Source organism: Diceros bicornis, chromosome 9, assembly GCF_020826845.1.
Source record: "Diceros bicornis minor isolate mBicDic1 chromosome 9, mDicBic1.mat.cur, whole genome shotgun sequence".
Taxonomy (NCBI): Eukaryota; Metazoa; Chordata; class Mammalia; order Perissodactyla; family Rhinocerotidae; genus Diceros; species Diceros bicornis.
In genome coordinates, this window is record NC_080748.1 from 37,252,822 (window position 1) to 37,272,235 (window position 19,414).

At 35.9% G+C, this 19,414-nt stretch overlaps 1 pseudogene; it reads left to right on the top strand.

Annotated features, from left to right (window-relative positions):
* Nucleotides 1-1,759: 1,759 nt before the first annotated feature.
* LOC131409990 (breakpoint cluster region protein-like) lies at nt 1,760-19,192 on the top strand (annotated as a pseudogene).
* The last annotated feature ends 222 nt before the right edge of the window (nt 19,193-19,414 follow it).

Genomic DNA, 19,414 nt, shown 5'->3' on the forward strand with positions numbered 1-19,414 from the left:
ATTTTCTTATTCCCTTGCTATTAACAATACAACTTCAAGAATTCTTATGCACATTTCCTGCTGTTCATGAGGGGAGGTTTCACTAGAGAAGATGCCTGTTATTACGATTGGTCTAATGCCAATGTGATAGTCCCATTGTTTACCATTCCTGCCAACATTTAGTGTTGCCAGATATCTCAACTCCTGAAAATGTATATTAATTTACATCTCCTTGGGACTTTCATTTGCATTTCACTTTTATGTAATAATATTGTATACCTTTTTGCGTGTGGAGGCTATTTAGATTTTCTTTTCCGTGAAATGTCTGTTTCTGTATTTTGCCTGTTGTGCCCATTTTGCTTATTTATTCAAAGAGTTTATTTATAAATTCTGAATACTAATCTTTTTTCAGTTACAAGTGTTGTGAATATGTTTCTAGTTTGAAACTCATCTTTTTATTATCTCTCCTAACAAAGACTATGAGGTTATTCTCCTGTATTTTCTCATATTTTCAAATTTTGCCTTTAATATTTAAGCTTTAGCTTCTCACTCAAACCTTACAAAGACAGGATAGTGTCTCTGTAACCATACTGCCAGAGGAACCTTGGGGTTCTAAGATTTGCATATGAATTTGCTTTGTGGGAGAAAATGAAATGCAGATCCCTGATTGGAAGTGAATCTAGATATTTCACTTTCATCCTTTCATTGGTTAAGGTACAGAATGCCATGCTACAAGTGTCTTGAGTGAGTTAGGTGACCTGAATGAGTGACAGGTGCTGCAGAATCTGTCAAAGGAGCCATCAGCACACAGGTTAGGATGTCCTGTGCATGGATGAGTTCACCAAGGCCAATCTGTAAGGAGGCTGAGAAGGAGTGGGGTAGGAGAAGCACCGGAAGAGCTTAACATTGAGAAAGCTCAAGGAATTTTGTTTTCAATGAGGAGGTTACGGTTTACAGTGTTAAATGCTCCCTGGGTAATAGATAAATGAGAACTAAGTATTCATTGGATATAGCAACAAAAACTCAGTAATAGTCTTGCTAAGAACTTGTTCAGTGTATGAGTAAAGGATGAACTTGATATTGCCATGATCTGAGGAATAAATGGGAAAAGAAGATGCAGATGCAGGGATTTTGGATGTCTTTTTCAAGAAGCTTGGCAAAGCCAGGTAATAGGGAGATAAAACTGGAGGAGGTTTGAAGTGTAAGAACAATTGGGAAAGACATGAGGATTTTTCAAAAACGCAAGTGGAAAAAGAGAGAAAGTATGGGAAAAAATGAGAGAAGTTTTAATAATTGGAGTGAAATTCCTGAAGTAACACTCATGGGATCCAGAGAACAAATAGAGGAGTGAGCCTCCGTCAGAAGGAGACGTTTACTTTCGTAATGAGGGAAAGAAGTTAGTTACGATATACACCATCACTTTTGTAGATGGGGTGTCAGGAATTTTAAGGAGTTTTTATCTGATTGCTTCTATATTTCTGTGAAGTAGGAGACAAGATTTTCTGCTAAGAATGAGTGGGAAGTTAATAGGCTAGGACAGTTGAAGAGATAAGAAATGGTTTGATTAAATATTATGCAAAATGGAGAAAAATCTTATCAGAGCAAAGAATTGGTGAGCAGGGTAAATGGCCCTGTTGAGCTCAGAGAGCATTAACTTATAGAGGCAGTTTTCTGAGGATTTTGTGATTTTCTCCAGTTGGATTCAACTGCCCAGGTGTAGGAACAAAGAAATCCATCTGTTGGATTGCTTCAGCTTTGGGTTTGCTAGGTGGGTTCAAAAATGGAAATTGAAAATAGAATTGAAAATATTCACAAAGGCGTGGTTGAAGAAATCGACCAAGGTTTGTAGGCCAAAAAGGAAGAGAGTAAATTTGAGGTAGAAGTAAGATCTTGTATATAATTGATTGTATATCACAGAAGTGAATCCAAGTTAGCCTGATGAAATAAACAAAAATTAGATTTTTTTGCATGCACTCACTCACGTTGGTCTACTTCTAGGAAGTATTAGAAGATTAAGAAGTACTAGATACACAGACACGCACAACGTTTCTGTCAATTTATTTGGTTTGCTTAATCATGCTCTTTCTAACATCCTTCTGATAGGAGAGTATTTTGCCCACATTTCGAAAAAGCACCATGAGATATTTTCTAAACCATTTGCTCGTTTTCCTTGGATCACTAATCAGTGCTATATCGTCCTTAGGTCTTTCTTCTGCAAGTTTCTTCTGTGACATTTTTAATCTGGTGTTTTCAAGCTCGTGTAACCAAGGATATATAGTAAAGGATAATATAATTTTAGAAAATCATTTACCCCTTTGATCCACAAAATCTTATAACTTTAAATCAGATTAATGTCACTTTTGACATTTCTTAGTGAGATCAAATATATGCTGCACGTTTTGGTCATTTCATCTTGTTCAGTATATATTCTTGGTTTTCTATAAGCCCTTTCCCCTGCTGGATTTCAGTTGATTAAGTTAGTGATTTAGAACACATTGAAAGACACAGGTAAGTGTTGGAGTCTACACATAAGATCATTAAGTTGGCTTGCATGGCCCTGGGAAATTTACTAAGATAGGACTCAGCTCATTGCAATGATGGGAAACTTGAGGACGCAAGAGCAGATTTTACCAGCACTATCCTTCTAAGTCCTTACCTAGGTGTTCATTACTATTTCCTAGGGCCATGTTCTTGCTGCTGTACATCAAACGTCTTAGGTTGTGATTCATCATTCTGATTACTGTATTGCACGTTTACTGTATATGAACTGAAACAATTCTGATTTTTTTTTCATACTCTTGCACTGATTCCACTCCATCAGGATAAACAGAGAAGCTTATCGAAAACCGTATAATTACTCTGAAGTTCAAAATATTCTTTTACTCACATTTTGTATTTCATCCTTCTTACAGATTATGAAATATTCAGTATTTTTATCCTTAGACACATTGCTCTTAACATATTTGGCACAGAAGGTTATCTTTAAAATCCCCTCTAAATCTCTCAAATTAATGCTCTGTGCATTGAGCACCTGCCAGCTTTGATACAGTTATGAGATTAGACATTTTTGAATGATTTTTGACTCTGAAGGTTGTTTGCATGCTGTTACCAAATCTGGCTGTGTTTCAGCTCCAGCATCTTCTGTTTCGTGAAGAATTTGCTGTGAGCCTAATAAATGTTTTCATCTAATTTTATAATTATCATACCTAGGAAGTGCCTTTATTAGAGCTTGGCACTTTCCTGCATATAAAACTGCTGCCCCTGTAATTAACTTTAACCTAGCAAGTTCTAATCCACAGTATTTCCTTGGAGGTGGGCTGGGCGGTAGGGGAGGTTCTTTATTATACCTCTTTTTCTCCAATAAAATAAATAAAAGTTTATTTAACTTCTACAGATTGAGTTAGATGCCACAATAAGATAAAGTTAATTCAACATCCGTATGTTGTGACAGGTTATAATAATATTATTAAATGGGGAACTAAAACTGATCAGAGAGAAAATGTTAAGAAATAAACAGTAAGCCTAATGACAGTGATACATTGTGTGTAACTTGCACTTCATCCTTCAATGACACTCAGGATGATGTATACGTGTGGCTTGTTCATTTTGCTTTATTTTTTAAACTAATTCAAAAAAAGATCTATTTTACTTTTTGAGACCAGTTTTATCTCAAATAATTTGTATATCTCTGTTTCACAGAGTTTCTAACAAAGAAGATCTGGATCCTCTTGTAACACAGACGAATCATTCATATGCAGGCAAGTGCTCTCAGAATCTGTATAGTATTTTCTCAATAAACACTGAATAAATTTAAATGAATGTATACGTTTTATGATAAGCAAAGAAAAAAACCCATTTAGCTACTCAAAAAAGAGCTAAAATTAAAATATACCTAAGTAGAAATTGAGAATGCACATAAAACTTGGTTATTGGAGTATTTTATTTCTTGTATACCTAAAAAGATATTTAAGAATGTTCCCAACTTCTTTTCAGAGCAGATGGCTACATCAGAGAGAAGGTGTCTCTTTCACATTCAACTTAGTGAGACTAATTTCCCTTCAACAAGGTTCCTGTTACCTTTAATTTATGGCAACATGTTTTTAAGCTTGATTTTAAAACTTCAGATACCAGCTCTCTTTCTCAAAACTTGTACCTGCAGTTGAAACTACTATGCATCAAGCAGCAAAATAAATGATTCAAATTTAATAAAAAATAATGTCTTAACTGCAAGTAGGGTACCCCCTAACGGCTGAGACAAGTAAGTAAACTGGCGATTACACCCAATCTATGATTAGTGTAATGGGGGCAAATAATGTGATGCTATGAGAGCATAAGAAAGAGACTTTTAACCCAAAGTTGTAGGTGTCAGGGGAAGGTCACTGGAGAGGTAACATCTTTGCTGAATTCTGTAATAAGAGGCCAGGTGAGTGGGGGCCAATTCAGACAGACAAAACATGTGAAAAAAGGTCTAAGGCAAGAAATATCAGAGAAGGTTTGTGCAACAGAGTAGTCAGTAGATAGTTGTACCTTTCATTGAGATGGGAATCAATACACTGTAGTATGAAAAGTATATAAATGTATTAAAAATACTTCATCTTTAAAATATTTAGAATGTGGGAATTATCAAGCCTTGAATCCTATGGTGCTACATCTGAACTAGAAAAACGAACAGCAGAAAAGTTATACTTGTTACCAACATACCTATTTAAATTAATAACATATGTATATGTGTTACCACTTTCTAGTCACACAGATTTCTTCTCTGTCCTTTATAGAACAGTCTCCTCAATCTTATAAGCATTTGTTCATGCTATTTCCTTCCAATGTCTACCTAGAGAACTATTAACCCTTCTCTCAAAAAAGGCAGACATAATATACTTTTCAAACTCTTATAGTTTTCAAACGCATCTGTTAATGAACCTTCACCTCTCACCGATGAGAGCTTTGCTTCCCTTCTCTCTCTTTTCCTGTTTCTCTCTTGCCAAGCAGAAGAGAACATGATTTATAGTCACACTGCTGCCACATAGGCATTAAGTTAGACACTGATGGTAAAGAGTGGAAAACTGTGAAAAACATTACTCTCCTGAACAGTTACTTTCAGCCATGAGGCGTCAAGTCAGGGTAATATCCAAATCACTGGAGAGGTTTCAAAAATTCTGGTGCTTTGAGCCCCGGGCCCGGGAATGTCTGTTAACAGAATGGGGTGGGAATCTGAAAAAAATTTCCCCAAGTTATGTGAATTTATATTCCTTTATTTATGCCCCCTCCACACTTTGAGAGTCACTGGTTCTGAGCTGCAGAAGCATTTATGGAGCTCCGTCCAAAGGGTCATAAACTTAGATGGTAAATAATAGGCAGAAATGACAATTTGGAGTAAACATTTAAAGGTCATAATCTAACATTTATTTTTGGATCAAAGTGAAGTAGGAAGTTGTTAGAAGTCTGTGAAGAGAGAGGTAATGTGAACAGCCATTTTAGGTATGTGGTATAAAATGTGGTAAGCAAAAGTTTTGAAAACTTATAAGACAGAGATGGACCTCACCCAGAGAAAATGCTGTCAATTCAGGAACTATGAAATGTAAGTATATGATAACAACATGAGATGAATTTGAATTTCAGAAAAATTTGAATTTGAATCCCAGTCCTTTTGTTTATATGCTGTGTGACCATGAACAAGTTACTTTACTACTCTGAGCCTGCTTTCTCGTATATTAAAACATATTAGATATAAACATACTGCATATTGTTTGGTTAATATTAAAATCAGGTCATGCATGTTTAAGAAATGGGAGTTTCTGTTATTAGAGGCATACCTCATTTTATCGTGCTTCAAAGATACCACATTTTTTACAAGACCTTCCACCAGCAAAAAGGTTATGACTTGCTGAAGGCTCAGACGATAGTTAGCATTTTTTAGCGATAAAGTATTTTTTAATTAAGGTCTGTACATTGTTTCTTAGACATAATGCTATTACACACTTAACAGACTACAGTACAGTGTAAACATGACTTTTATATGCACTGGGAAACCAAAAATTTGTGTGACTCACTTTATTGCAATATTCGCTCTATGGTGGTGGTCTGAAACTCAAGCCACAATATCTCCCAGGTATACCTCTATTTAATTTTCAATACCATGGGAAAAATAGTAATAGGACCATACTAAGACCCATGGACATTACAAAAAACGTAAAGATGATGCATTATTTTGCACAACTTAAAAACTACTATGGAGACTCAACACAGATAAAACATCTAGTCCTGGGGCTAGCCCGTGGTGTAGCAGTTGAGTTTGCACACTCTGCTTCGGCAGCCCGGGGTTAACAGGTTCAGATCCTGGGTGCGGACGTACGCACCACTTATCAAGCCATACTGTGGTGGCGTCCCATATAAAGTAGAAGAAGATGGGCATGGAGTTAGCCCAAGGCCAATCTTTCTCAGCAAAAATAGGAGGATTGGCAACAGATGTTAGCTCAGGGCTAATCTTCCTCACCAAAAGTAATAATAATAATAATAAAAATAAAACAAAAAAAATCTAGTCCTGTTTTAAAAATGTATTCAAATATGTGACGCTGTAAAGAGGCCAGTGGTAAAATGTAGGCCCTATTGTAGACACTCATTTTCTCTATAACCTATAGCAATCTGAAAAGGGGACATCTTCCCTTTCTATAAAGGAGAAAACTGAGGTTAAGAGAGATGGAATGTTTTGCATGTGGCCACACAACTACCAAGTTGGGAGGCTAGGATTAGAACCAGAGACATCTGCCTTCACAGCTCATCCCTCTCCACTATAATACGTGCCTGAAATAATTATTTGTAGGTGAGTATTAACCTTTCCTGCCTACTCTATTCTCATCTAAGTTTAAGCCCTTATTTCATTTTACATTCAATATTACAAAACGCTTTCTAGTTAGTCTCCACACCTTTAGTTTTCTCTCCATTCACTCCTTTCTATACCTATTTATTGAGTAATTATTAGGTGCCTGGCACTGTTCTAGGTACTGAGGATACAGAAGTTTCTCTGTCTTTTTTTCCTTGGAGCAGCGACTCTAGTGTGGGAGACACGCAGCAAAGAAATATACAAACGTGTAGTATATGATAGGATGATAAGAGTGATAAATACGGCTTCAGCAGGGTAAGACGATTGAAAGTTACAATGGAGTGGTTATTTACAATCAAGTTAAAGTGAATTAGAGTAGACCCTTGAAGGAAGTGAGAGAGTGAGCCATGTATAAATCTGTGAAACAGTGTTTCACAGAACAGGAATAGCAAGGCATAATGTGAATGTGCCCTGAGTAATAAAAGAACAGTGAGAGTGGGGCAGAATTTTCAAGAGAGAGACAGAGGGACAGAGACAGAGAGAGAGAGGTGATAAAGACAAAGAGATAGTAGAGACTAGACCTAGACCTTAAACGCCAGAATAAGGATTTTGGCTTTTACTCTGAGTTGAAAAGCCACTGCAAAGTATTAATTAGAGAAGTGACATGATCCAATCTCTATTTTAGAAAAAAATTACCCAATCTACTCTGTTTTTATCCAAAATACTACTGATTACCTTTCCAAGATGCAGCATCCATCAGGCTACTTCCTTCCTCATAAACCCACACCACCTCATCTTCACGTGCCATTGGCTTTAGCTCCTATTCAGTAGCAACAGCTGTGTTAGTGGGTAGTGATGTTAGTAGTCATAATAATCGTCTCTACAAGGTGACCACCAGCCCTACAGATCTCTTACAGAGTATTTGATCTTTCATAAATGTAATTCTTCCAGAGAATCTTTGGTTTATTTCTAATGGAGTATCCATTCACATCTGAATGGGCATTGATGTTCTACACAGCAGTTTTGGAAATCCTGTTTGGCAGAATTAAGGTAAAACTCTGGCATTCAAGGAGCTTTTAGTTCTGCCACATTTTATTTTTCTCTTTGTGGATGGTCTTGTCTTTATCTGCTTCCCCTAGTTAAGTTCTATCAGTTCTTCAAGACTTGCTCAAATCCTACTCTCTCTAGAAAGTCTTACTTGACTTTTGGCCTGTAAGTAACAGCTTTCTCTGTGAGCTTACATGACATTGAATCATATCTGTTTTATGTCACTTGGCATTGACTATAGTCTATCCTATACGTGGTTATCCATTTCTTATTTCTAGTGTAAGGATTCATGAGGGGAGGCTGTGTGCCTAACCCATCTTTGTGCCTAACATAGTGTCTTAAACACAATGGGAAATAAATGGCTATGTCAGCAGTCAGTTAATTCTCAATATGATCTTATCTATTCTGATTGCATGTATCATTTATTTCCATGATTCAGTTGTAATCTCTTTTAAGTAAGAACCTATGTTTGTCCCTCATATGCTCCATATGGATGTCTATAACTTTCCCTTCAAGTCTTCAAAAGTTTATTGACTGAATGGTCGATTAATCCTCCAGGATGGAGAAATTTGCCAGTGGGTTAAAAGATTTAAATCGTTCCCAGAGCTCCATTCTGAAAGAGAGATTTCTTAGTTTCAAAATGTTTGTGAAATGCCCTGTGCACTGATGAGAGAGAGCGAGATAGTGAGGGCAGGTTCAAGGCCATCCTCCAGTGGCTCTCTAAAAAGCTGAAATGCCACTATTGGGGTCAGAAACCTTAATCTTTGCTATCATAGTTTTTATTGCTCTGGCGTGTTTTGATACACTCCAGAGATAACGGTCATCCTATCTTGCTTATTCCACAGGTCGGGAAACTGGCTTGTAGAGTATGGCGAAGTAGCAGGAAGAGGTGAAATAAAATCTCCATTTTACTCAGTCTTAGAATATTACACGGAGGTCTAATATCATAATTACTCAATTATAGAGATAAAGGTAAATTGCAGGAAAAAATCAATTAATTATAATATATAAATTTATTTTAGCTTTGATATTTTTATAGTGTTACTTCACTTGTACAAATTAATATGTACACCAAATGTTAGATATAAATCTGAATGCAAAGTAATAAGTTTTCATAAAACTTTACATGACAAAATTAAGAAAGAAAAAACTCTAAATTTTAGTAATGAAGCTTCCACCAACTTGCAAATAAACACAGGCAAATGATATGGAAAATGTCAATTCATGGTTTAGGCAGATCCAGGCCAGACTACTTTATGTTCAAATATTGTCTTACTATTTAAATTCTATATTATTATGATCTTACTATTTGCCCAGCTATTGCCATACGTCTCTAACTGACATGTTAAGACTCGTTTGAGATTCAGCCAAGTTGGACACTAAATAATTCACTATTGGGCTTCTCACATCCTGGAGGGAGTCAAAAGGTAGGATAGGAGACAGATATAAACTCAGGAAAGAATGAGATTCAAGACTTCAGTCTAAAGCACAGATGTAAGAGCACAGACAAGACAGGAAAATCTATTCAAAGCTACATAGAACAAGTGAAAATGATGCAATGTTTGGTCCAAGTGGTGAAATTATAATACTATATCCTAGTAATGTTGGTCCACCAAAATATTATAAGTAGCATTATTTTTTTTCCATTAGAATAATTTGAATTTACAATTCCAATAACAGAAAAATAAGAGTTTGGCAAAATTTGAGCAGCATAATTTAGTTCTGTTATAATCTAATGGAGATGTCTTAATGATTCTTTGAAGCAGGAAGGAAGGAGAGAAGGTATTTAATTTGATGGAAGTAAGATCAGTAAGGAATAATTTTATTTGAATTATACAAGAGAAGAGATTGGCTGGAACTTAGTCCAGAAAATAATTAAAGTATTGAGATACTTTTTTTTTTTTTTAAAAGGAATGAAGGAAAGACTGTAAATCTATGAATACATACTTTTGGGTTTATTTATCTGATCTATGATGAGGCTTCATCTTGAACTTGATCCTCTTGATCTGATAAAGTCTTTCCATTTGGTTTGCTGGTATCCTGTTATCTATAATTCATTAAACTATGGCTTTGTAAATATTAACTAACTTTTTTTGAAAGTTCTAGAAAACAGAAATAATTCTTCCTTATCATAAAATTCATTGGCTGATGTTTTTTATTTTTATTCATACTACTGTCTTTCAGTTCTGAAAAACTAAAAAACTAACTAACTAACACAAGTGCCAGCACATCTCAGGGTAAAGTGGGAAGAATAAAAGATAACCTAACGCCCTGTTTCCCGTCTCTTGTATGAAATGCAAATTTGTCACCTTTATCCTTATAATTTTAGAAGATTAAATGTTACTTTGGTATGTCCAACAGAACTTTTTATAAAATAGCTTTCCTTTTAATATTATGGCTTAGAGATTTGAATCTGGTTCTAGAAAGACAGCACGATATTAACCTGCACACCTCTCTTTGAGGCTTACAGTCTCCTAATTTAAAAGGAGACTGAAATGACAGTAGAAAAAGGTAGTGATACCTGTTATTGTTTTAACTTTGCAATTATTCAATAAGAGTTATTCCCTTATGTTTGACTTTGAAACAAAAATATTAAAAGAAAAATTAAAATTGATGTAAGTTTTAATGGAAATTATTTTTTGTCAGTAATATAAACACATTCTTTACACGAAGTTAGAAGGTTTTTATTAGGTAAGATGGGCATTTTTTATCTACAGCAGTAACAATTGTCTGGCACTGAAATAAATTCAAGGTAACTACAGAGCACTACAGTCTAGATGAGCATATATCCCTAGTGTTGGACGTAAGTCCTCGCCTTTGCTGGAGAAGCTGAGATTAGAAGTGTTTCTCTAGAAGCATGAGAGCGTGGAGTGAGATGATTGAAGTGTTCACACATTGCACTAGTTTAACGTGAAGGCTTTTTCATCCTCTGTTTATGAGACTGTGTATTAATAATTGAAATTTAATGAAACATAAAGGGGCCAGGTCAATTACGAGACTGTGGGCCTATGAAAGATCAAATAGATGTAGTAGGTAAGTTCAAGCAAGCAAATAACAGATACATACTTAATGATTGAGCTTTTCTCCATGCAGAGCACTGAGCAGGGTGCTGGGGACAATCACAGATACATAGAGCATTCTCCCTGCCCTTAGAAAGCTTCAACGTAGGGCCAGTCCCCTGGCTTAGCGGTTAAGTGCGCACGCTCCGCTGCTGGCTGCCCGGGTCCGGATCCCGGCGCGCACCGACGCACCACTTCTCCGGCCATGCTGAGGCCACGTCCCACATACAGCAACTAGAAGGATGTGCAACTATGACATACAACTATCTACTGGGGCTTTGGGGAAAAAGAAGGAAATAAATAAAACTATAAAAAAAAAATTAAAAAAAAAAAAAGCTTCAACATTGTTGAGGGAGACAGTATCTATACTCATAAAGCATCAAAACCCCAAACAGCGTGCATGTGCATAGCAAAGATGTATTTAAAAGGCTTATAAAATAGATTTTTGCATATAAGCAGTCAAACAATATAGCATACAATAACATCTTCTGAAATAAAAGGGATGTCAAAAGTAATTCTAAACACTTAGGGATTTCACTTTAAATTCCTTTTCTTGTGGAATAAAACAAAAGCTGTCCTCTAGATTTTTAACACTCTCCATCATTTTTTAGTGCTGTACTTCATCATCATCAATTTGTTTTCCTTTCAATTTACTAAGGCTTGTCTGGTTTTCAAGTCCCTAAGGGAAAAATGAGTAGATGATTATGCTATTTGGAACACTTCAACAGTGACAGAATAACTAATGGCAAGAAAGAGTTAATTAATCCTGTTCTCTGATGTGCCTTACTGTTCATAAAGTGTTGTTTTAGATTTAATTATTTTCCACTATGTGATTACATTCATTTAGGAAATAATTTAAGAGGACTCATGCTTAAAATCTGCTTAAGCAGACATGTAGGAAAGGAAAAATACCAATTCAAGAAAGGCTATGATTAAGCACAGAAGAAATAATGAAGACAATCAAGAAAAAAACTCTTCAAAATCTATCATATCATGCAATCTTTTCAAAAACCTATCGTATCCTCTGTGAAAATTGTATCCAGAAATTTCTTCAATTGTATCCAGAAATATGGGCAGACTTAGGATCTGAGCACTGGAATAAAATAGAATGAAAATTGAGGAGACCAATTTTATGTCTTTCTTTCATCTTTTGTATGACAAGAGACAGATGATCTTTTGTCTCTTGTCATACAAGATCTTTTAAGTGATCTTATAAGAGATCATTTTAATCTCTCTCTCTCTCTCACTCTCCGCATTCAGCACTATAACATTTGCTATTTTACGTTGTTGAGTTTCAAATGACCCCACAATGTAGGAAAAAGGCTAATAGAATAACATTTCATTGGAGAAGAACAAGGAAATTTTAATACTTTCTTTTGCTGGCTTTCGTTGTACACTAAATTCTATTTAGAAACGTTTATCAAGAGGGGTGCTCTTTGGAGGAACCAGTTTTTCTGAAAAACATTGAAAAATATTTAAAAATCTTATTTCACCCATAAAATTAGGTATAGATTAAGTGTTATGCCAACAATGGATCCATTCCCTGTTCTTTTTTCCTTGTACTCGTCTTTAAATTATTTATTTTCTGTGTCTAAAACCAGAGACAACGCTGGGCAAGAATAGCAGTTATCTTTTGCATTTAATGTGAGTTTAAAGTGGAGTCAAGAAAATCAATCATTTTAGAGTTACGTGTAATTTTAGACTAAAACAATTTTATTCACCTCGATCACCTACTTTGTTAAATGTGTTGGAGCACAATTAACTTTCAAATTTTTCAACATTTTAAATGTTTACTCAAAAAATAAAAATAGTATTATATTAATTGTAAGGATTTGTTTTATTCTGGAGCCAGACTGCTTTGCTTTCAATCCCAGCTGTGCCGTGTTCTGTGATTGTGGGCGATTTTCCTCAATATCTGCAACTCAGCTCTTTGACTGAAAGAAAGGAGCTAAAATAATAACAACTATCTCACACTCTCTTATATGAACATTAAATTAGTGTGTGTGTGTGTGTGTGTGTGTGCATGAGAGAGAGCGAGAATACGGGCATAGAATAAGCTTTAATCAAATATTGCTTTCTTTGAAACCCTGTAAAAAAAACATTCCTCACTAATATGAATTAAATATAACACAATTGACATTGGCTATCATCCCCCAAAGGAAGCTTATTCTGGTCATTTTAATAATCTTCAAATAATGTCATCCCTCATTCTATAAATCTGAATTTTTTATTCTTCACTTCTAGCCATATATTTAGGGATTACTGCATTATATTGATATGGATGTATACATAAACATATACTATTATTCCTTCTAAAAAAATGAAGCACTTTTTTAGCATTAGTCTATATCTTGATATATGTATCAATATCTATATATATATATTTAACAATATCAATATCAATATTTATATTCTTTCTATTACTGGATAATAAATTTCCACACACTTACCAATTTAAAAGTACATGTTCATCACCACACAACTTTCATAGGTCACACACTCAGGGCACTAAGCTGTGCCCTCTGCTCTTGGGAATATTCAAGGGGCTGTTAGGGTCTAGGGTCTCATCTGAGGCTCAAGATCCTCTTCCAAGCCCATGTGCTTGTTAGCAGAATTCAGTCTTTGCTGCTGTATATCTCATGGTGTTTCTTCAGACTGGCAGGAGATCCTGATTACTATCTCTGATCTCTCCATGTCTATTAAAAGTTTCACTTGATTGCATCAGGGCCACCAAGAATAATCTCCCCTTTGATTAAATTAAAGTCAACTAATCAGGGACCTTAATTATATCTGCAGAATTCCTTCACTTTTGCCATATGATATAACATAATCATGGCAGTGATAGCCCAGTACTTTTGCCATATTCTCTTGGCTAAAAGTAATTGAAGGGTTCTACTCCCACTCAAAGGGCAGGGGATTATATAAGGTCATGCATCATTGCGGGGGTCATCTCAGAATTCTGTCTACCACAACTTCCCTGCCATTCTGATTAGTATATTTGAACTTCTTCTGCTTCACTTGTTATTGAGTTTGTCACTCTGTTTAGACTCAGCTTTTCCTTTTTTCCTAATTTTATTTAGGCTTTTGCATGTCTGAAAACATAAAGTTACACAAGTAAAAACACTGTTCCCACATGTGTGCATGATGAAGAAATGTCAGGTCTGTCTTGGGCATGTCTGCTTTACGTGTGTTCATCATGAAGTGAAAGTTGTACAATAACAAGTAAATGTCAAGCACATTGACTTGTGTCACTTTCATATTAGGTAATTTTAATGACGATTGTAGTTTTTGGTGCTTCTTGCCTGACTTATTTGGTATGGCATGAAATCAGCTGTTAGATATTGTTAGTGATTTAACTTAGAGGCAAACATTTGTTACTATCCTCTCAAGCATCTAGCTCAGCTTAATTAAGAGTATACTCAGCTTTCAATGGGCAGTGACAAAAAGAAATACCATTTGAAACTACTTAACTGTATGAACCAGATTTCTGAAAACTCTGCAATTCAAACAAGATATGGAAATGGATGCTGAGGCTGATGTACCAGCAACAATAGTCCACAAACCCTTTATGGCCCTGTGTAGCCATTATTCTCTAGTTATATTATTCTTATTCTTTATAAGGATTAAAAATGTAACCTTCTAAGATAAATATATGGTCATAAGATTCTACTTTTATCAATGTCAGGGGCGGTGATTGAGGTGAATGTTTTGAGTGAGATTTTTGCTTGATTAAAGGGTCTATTGCCTTAAAAAAGTTTGAAAGCCACAAAAGAGTTTGAACAATGATAGTGTTGGAAAGACAGGATCTATAGCTAGTAAAAAAAAATCTAGGAAACTCAGGGGCCTCATCAAGTAATAATTAAATTCAATTTTTTCCCTGATGGACTTACGGAGCTATTTCATAATCTCACCATATTCACCCAAGTTGATGACACAGGACTACTGACATCGCCTCTTCCAGCTAAGAGTCTGTTATACCCAGTTAAGACCCCATTTGCATTCTCCTACAATGATATGTGATAACCTGTCTTGTGTGGCTGAGTAAGCCGTATATCTGAATATATAACTCTCCTACCACCAAGATCTGACTACATGTGTTTTATCATGTAGGGTCAAGTCTTTTAAGTGTTAGCTATAGTCTTAGTTAACCATAGGCTGCATAAGGTCCATGATACAAGTTTTGGCACAGCTATAGACAAATGAAGCAGATAGAGAGTCTCAGATTAAGACAATATGTAAATTTGGTTCCTGAAACTCTGGGCATTGTATGTCTATTATAAAGGGTTAAATGATGCTGGGACAATTGTTTGTGTGCATGAAAAATTTGCATTGGGCTCCTAACCTTGCACCATACAAAGAATGTTAACTCCAGGTGGGGATACAATTTTAAAAACTGTAAAAGAAAATATTTCCTTTTTTTTGTCAGCAAAAGATCATAAAAAGCTAGGAGAATATATACAGAGAAAAAGGATTACTAAACTATATATATATACATATTTTTTCAAAAAAAAACTCAAGGACAAAAGAAAAGCAAATAGAAAAAGCATGTGAAAGATATATACCAGAGTTTTGTGAAAGGGGAATCAAAAAATCAATCTGTGAAGCAATCTTTCAATCTTTACGTTAGTAATCAGAAAAGTAAATAATAAAACCATAATAAGATAGCATTTATACCCATCATATCAGGAAAAATAAAAGAAGTTGGGCAATTCCTAGTTTTGGTGAGGATGTTAGGCAATGGAACTTTTAATTTACTGCTATGAGGAATATAAATTGGTACAACCAATTTGGAAGGCATTTTGGGATTTGTTTAAAAAGTTGAACATTTGCATAACTTTGATCCATAATTCCGCTTTTTGAATATATTCCCTAGAGAAACTCTTATAATGTGCCTCAGAAGATATGTACAAAAATATTAATAGCAGCATTATTTGCAAAAATAAATGTTGGAAACAACCCAAATAGCTGTCACAAAGAAAATGTGTACACTGAGTGGTATTTTAACTCAATGACACTACTCAGCAATGAAAATTAAATAATGCTAACTATATAACTCAACAAAGTTGATTTCAAAATCAAAATTTTAAACAATGGAAGAAAGTCAGAGAAAAGTTAAGCCCTATTTATATATAGCTCAAAAACAGGCAAAGTTAAATATTGTATTGTCTGGAGATAAATTTGTAGAAGGTAATGATTAGTATGAAACATGAGGATGATATTTGTTGGGGGAGGGTGATACAATCTGGGAGGAATGCACAAGGGGTTCTTATGTACTAATAATATTCTATTTCTTGAATTGGGTTATAGGTACATATGTCTATGTTTTATTTTTTAAAGTTTTATGTCTTTGTTGAAATAGTCTGTCTTTTCATTAGTATTCTCCATCTTTTTGTTTATTTTTTTTGGATCTATTAATCATAGATATTTTAAAGTCCTTTTCTGCTACTTGTAATATTTTTGTCACCTGAGGTCTACTTCTATTGTCTTCTAAATATTTTTTCTCTCTCTTGAATATTGGTCATATGGTCCTGTATATTTACGTGACTACAAAGTTTTTCATGAATGATAGGCATTGTGATTAAAAGGATCATAAGGGCTCCAGTGATTTTTCCTCAGAGAGGGTCCACAATTTCCCTTATTAGGCAGATAGAATGAGGGGGTTGATCACCTTAATCCAATCAGGAACTGAGGTAGATTAAGACTAACTTTAAGTTTTGATAACATTGAGTTGACTTCTGGCTCTCTCCTATTTCTGGGGCTCAGACTTACACAGTTTGCAATTGAGAACTTTGCAGCTGCTTAGCACTCATTCTTTTTAACCTTTCCACCCTTCTTTTAACATGTTTTTAGCTTAGTTCTAGAATTCTGCCCAAAGCAGTTCTGATCTTGGCACATGTCTTGAGGAACAAAATGGCTACTTGTTCATGTAACTACCTAAAGCACTGCTGATTTCTTTCTGTTCCAGTTTCATTTTCTGCCTAGGACCCAACCAGATGTTCAGGCTCTTGCCTGCACATAAAATTGGTAAATTTCTTCTATTAAAAAGCAGATGCAGATTTTCATTGTAATTCTGAAAGATTCTGCCCTCCCTGGAATTTTACTTCATCTTCCATTTTTCCATAGCTTTCTGATGTCTTCAAAAATATTAACTCTGTGATTTATCTAGCCTTTCTAGCTATTCTCAGTGGGAGCATTGGCTTGCAATGAACTACTCAATCTAACCTAGAAATAAGATCTTTGTTTTAAAAAAAATACATACATATATATCTTCCTGAGGAATGACAAAGTTGAGTACATCTGTATAGATCATTTGGGTATTCTCTTTAGTAAAATGCTTGTTAGTCTTTTCTATTGTCCTGCATCCATTTCTGTTCATTTGCAGTGGTTCATTACGTAATCTCCCACTCTGACTTTTTATGAATAGGTGTTCTAATTTTAACATCATCCAATTGGTTGACTTTTACGAGTAAGAGTAGAATTTTGTGTCCTGTTCAAGAAAATTTTGTGTACTACAAGGTTATTTGATATTATCTTGTTTCCGTCCAAAAATTTTATTCCTTTATTTTTCATATTTTTATCTGCAATCCATCTGGAATAGATTTTGGTGTGCAGTGTCAGGTATAGGTCAAGATTCATTTTGTTCTATGTACATTTTTGTATATATGAAATATTTCACATTACCAGATTCACAAATTGAAATAAAAATTAACCATAAATATATGAATAACAACAAACAAGGACTTCTACATATTAAAATATAGTTATTGAACTTAAAGCTCAGCTAATGTTTAGAAAGCTCTAGAGAGAATTCATAAAATGTAAGCTAGATCTGAAGAAGTTACCCAAAATACAGAACAAGAGACAAAAAAAATAGAAGATCTGAAAGAGTAGTTAAAAGACACGGAGTATAGAATGAAAACACTAATTCTGTCTTTTCCAAGGGGATTAAAGGGAACCAATGAAAGAATTGGGGGAGGGGATACTTGAGGAGATAAGAATTTTTTGGATTTGAAGCAAGTCAGATTAAGAAAACAAATTAATTCAAGCAGGATGATTAAAACAAGTCTCCATGCAGAGATGTTCTAGTGAAACTACAATATATAAAAAAGAAGAAAAAAGTACACCTTAAGCCAGGAAAAAGAAAATATTGGTAACCTGAAAAATAATGAGAATAGACTTTATACCAACAATAAAAATTAAAGACAATAGAATGATATCTTCAAAGTTTTAAGAGAAATATCAATCTGGAATTATTGATCCTTTAATACTATGTTGCAAATGTATATATCCCTTTGGGTATTCTGTGAATAAAGCAAAGATGTGCATCTATAGGGATGCAGCTGAGACAAACTAGAAAGAGAAGTTTGAGATCGTTCTGGAAGGTTCCCAGACCTTCAGGTTACTGTGCTATGAAAAGTAGCATAAGGAAACAAAGATCACCAAGGAGGATGGCAAGAGCACAAGCAGTATCATGGGGAAGAGCCAGATCCAGCTGGATCCTCAGGCCCTGCAGGACAGAGACTGTCAGAGGACTGTCATCTCCATGAACGGGATTGAAGTGAAACTCTCATTCAAGTTCACCAGCAAAGAGCTGAACTTGAAAAGAATGTCTTCCTGAAAACAGACGGGGGTCTTCAGAGGCAGGATTGCTGTGTTCACGAAGAGGGACAGGTCCAAGTTGCCCTACATGATGCGCCGGTACGTGGAGGAGATGGAGCACTGGGGCATGGAGGAAGTGAGCATCTACTGCGTGTCCAGAGTGGCCACGGACATCCAGGAGCTGAAGGGAAGCTTTGATGTCAATAACAAGGATGTGTCGATGATGATGAGGGAGAGCGACATCAACGCCATCGCAGGGATGCTGAAGTTGTACTTCCATGAGCTGCCCGAGCCCCTCTTCACCAATGAGTTCTAACCCAACTTCCCCGAGGGCATTGCTCTTTCAGACTCTGTTGCAAACGAGAGCCGCATGCTTAACTTGCCGCTGTCACTCCCAGAGGCCAACCTGCTGACCCTCCTCTTCCTTCTGGACCACCTGGAAACGGAGGCAGAAGAGGAGACGGTGAACAAGATGACCCTGCACAACCTCGCCATGGTCTCCAGCCCCAGGCTGCTCAGAAAAGAAAGCAAGCTCCCTGCCAACTGCAGCCAGCCCATCTCCATTACCAATAGCTGGTCCCTGGAGGTCATGTCCCAGGTCCAGATGCTTCTATACTTCTCGCAGCTGGAGGCCATCCCTGTCCTGAACAGCAAGAGACAAAGCATCCTCTTCTCTACGGTAGTCTAAAAGCCCAACTCCGTTTCCAAGAGGCCAGCAGAACAGCTTGGAAATCTCGCGCTCAAATGGGTCATCCACAGAGCGGGAACTCAAGCTTCCTGAGGAGCGCCAATGACTGGGCCATCTGCCAAGAGACAGTTACTCAAGGCAAAAGGCCAAGTGGCCTGGCCAGTTCTGGGCCTCCCATGAGGGTGCAAGCTCTCGGCCGGCCTCAGACTGTGGTTTTCCACG